We start from the raw sequence: 3,401 nt of genomic DNA on the forward strand, positions 1-3,401 counted from the left end.
AATTCCAGCAACAGATCCCTGGAGATTAATGCAAACTACAAACAACAACTAATATCAAGCGAGGCAAGGGAAAACAGAAGCAAAAAAATAACCGGGAAAAAAAACAACAGAAAAATAAAAAGAGCAAAACAATCTCACAAACAAGCATAAAAAAACCCAATATACTCAACAATCAAGCAAACAACAACAAAATGACAGAGAGAAAAAAAAAACTTTGGAGAGTGAAGAAAGAGAAGAGAAAGGTGTATATGGATTTACAGCAGAAGATTGGAAATTAGATATATATCTAGGGTGAAATTTTATCAGGAGGTAAAAATAACGAATAGGGAAAATCTAAAGCAGGGATAGGGTAAGAGAAACAAGACAACGAAAGGAGAACCGTGAGGAAGAGAGTTTTGGCATAAAGATAAAGTTGAGGTAGAGTAAAAGGATGCTAAAGGAATGATGAAAATAGACTGTAGAACACTAATCCCAAAATATTCACCTTAACAAGACATTACCCAAAGGGAACAAAGCATGAGTCAAGACTACTAACATTTATTAAGCATTTCCTGTACGCTACATGCTTTACATATATTATTTCACTTAATGCTCATGGTAACGCTAGTCTTGCCATGATTTTACACATTTAATTCAGATTTGTTGGATAAATTGACCACAACAAAGAGCCAATCAATAACACAAGTGAAAGTTGAGCCTAGCTCTGACTTATTCCAACATTTTTACTCTTCCCTCTATTCTCTTTCCCTTATAGGCTTTCTACTGCACAAGAACAGGATGAATTGATGACATAGACACAAACATCATCCAAAGACTAGAGAAGTCTTTGGAAGCCTACTTTTGCCCTAAGTTTAAAGAGAAATGTGTCAGACTGTAAAGGATTATCCAATATGTTTATATGTCTACAAGTTGTGTTTAACATTAATGCCAATATTAACTACAGTTTATTATTTTAATTATAAATGTAATAAACACAGAATACTTTGCTTTCATGAATTACATATATTATTACATAGTACTAATAATATAATACATCCATTATTATTAATATGCTATATAAACTATTGATGTAATAATCCTATATAATAAGAGAGGAATATGTTAATTACCCATTATGCGGTAACATCATGACCAGATCAGCAGGCTGTGTCCCTGCCCTCTGCTCAGGGAGCTGCAAGAATAGGATACAATAAGAGGGGATAAGAAAGGAGAGGGAGAGGAAGGCAGGCCTGCATGCAGACAGGCCTAGAGGAGAAACAGAAATACAGAAAGGGAACAAACTGGTGGAGCGGGGGACCCCCACCCAGACACGGAAGGAAGGCAGTGGCCCCCTGTGCGGGCCATTGGTGGGTCCCCTGACAGAGGGGTGGACGGGCTGAAGCCTTCTGGGAGGAGGCACTCCTGCTTTGCTGCAGCAGTGCCCAGGCTGTGCTGGCCTCAGCCACCCTCGCTGGGCTGGGAGTTCCGGGCAGGGAATGGGAGCAGGATGGCAGCAGGGAGGCTGGGGGAGGCGGGACAGCGAACACTTGACCAGGACTGAGCCCTTGGCTGGGGGTTAATGCCCCCCCCCCCCCACCACGGAAGCTTTAAGGAGGGAAGGAGGGCTCCTCCCTCTCGCACACACCCCCTCCTCTCTCTCTGGCTCCATTTTCTCCACCACCGGGGCTCAGCCAGTACCCCAGGTCTCCCTTCAGAGCTGGATGAATCCCTGGGGGAGCCAGGAGAAGGAGAGATAGGTGGGAGTCGGGGCAGAGGGAACAGAGGCCTCGGCCAGTTTGGGAGGAAGTAACCAGTCAGTGAAGGGGTGGAAGAAGGAGGGTGTCTCAGGCCTCCCCCGCCACTATGGACCAGCTGCTGCTGGGGCCGCCCCCTTCAGGCGGGAGTGGGGGCGGCTGGGGTTGGTGGGTGGGGAGCCTGGGGGCCCTGGCAAACCTCCTGGTGGGGGTGATAGGGGGGTCCCTGGAGGCCGAGGGAAGCAAGACATTGGGGACATTCTGCAGCAGATAATGACCATCACGGATCAGAGCCTGGACAAGGCCCAGGCCAAGAAACATGCCCTAAACTGCCACCAAATGAAGCCAGCTCTCTTTAACGTCCTATGTGAAATCAAAGAGAAGACTGGCCTCAGCATCCGAAGCTCCCAAGAGAAGGAGTTGGTGAACCCTCAACGTATGCGCTTGGACAACATGCTTCTGGCAGAAGGTATGGCTGGGCCTGAGAAAGGGGCGGGGGGCGCTCAGCAGCAGCAGCTGCAGCCACAGATGCTTTCTGGGACAACTCCATCGAACACTAGGACTATCGCAGCACACATGCCCAGATTCATCATATCTACCACTGGGAGCTGGAGAAGTATGAGCAGGCATGTAACGAGTTCACGACCCATGTCATGAATCTGTTGAGGGAGCAGAGCCACACGAGGCCCGTGGCACCCAAGGAGATGGAGCGGGTGGTGAGCATCATACAGGTAAGTTCAGTGCCATCCAGATGCAGCTCAGGCAGAGCACCTGCAAGGCCGTCATGATCCTTCGCCCCCAGTTCCTGGATGCCAGATGGCAACGCGGGAACTTCAGCAAACAGGCCACCTGTATGAGTATTTCTATTCCCACCTGAGTAACCTGTATCCCAGTGAGGAGGCTAAGGAGGAGCTCAACAAGAAGTGTGGTATCACCGTCTCTCAGATCTCCAACTGGTTTGGCAACAAGCAGATTCACTATAAGAATATCGGAAAGTTTCAAGAGGAGGCAGACATCTATGTTGTAAAGACCGCCTTGTGTGTTAGCCAGGGGGGCCACAGCCACACCAACTCCGCAGCACCCCCTTCCTCTACAGGCTCTGGTGGCTCTTTTAATCTTTCAGGATCCGGAGACATGTTTCTGGGGATGCCCTGGCTCAACGGAGATTCCTACCCTGCTTCCCAGGTGGAATCACTCTGACACTCGATGGGCCCAGGGGGCTACGGAGATAACCTCGGGGAGGCCAGATGTACAGCCCTCGGGAAATGAGGGCAAACGGCGCCTGGCAGGAGGCTGTGACCCCATCCTCAGTGACGTCCCCAACAGAAGGACCAGGGAGTGATCATTCTAACACTTCCAACTGATCTCACCCCTCAGGCCACAGGGTGGGGGCTCAGAGGTGACTCTTGACGAGAGGACAACGGCATCCAGAGGACAAGCCCCAGACACAGGAGAAGCATAAGATGGAGAAGGGCAAATGGGGTCACCCTACCCCAGCCGACTCAGTGCTGGGGTTGCTGACTACATGGCAAGGAGAAGAGGGTCCTCTAAGGGGAAGGTGGGGTCTCTTTCTCCTTTTTCCCTTCTTTTCAATCTTTTTTCTCCCCATTTCTTACACAGAAACACATCCAGAACCCTATCTTTCAGATCCTCTCTCTCTCTCATAGA

The 3,401-nt window shown here is 49.1% G+C and overlaps 1 pseudogene across 1 annotated transcript; it reads left to right on the top strand.

The window, feature by feature from the left end:
* Window positions 1–1,842: 1,842 nt before the first annotated feature.
* On the top strand, window positions 1,843–3,097 carry LOC308536092 (pre-B-cell leukemia transcription factor 2-like; annotated as a pseudogene). Its single transcript has one exon. The product of its transcript is annotated as a pre-B-cell leukemia transcription factor 2-like (transcript).
* Window positions 3,098–3,401: the final 304 nt, after the last annotated feature.

This window comes from Myotis nattereri, assembly GCF_964212035.1.
Source record: "Myotis nattereri genome assembly, chromosome: X".
Classification (NCBI taxonomy): Eukaryota; Metazoa; Chordata; class Mammalia; order Chiroptera; family Vespertilionidae; genus Myotis; species Myotis nattereri.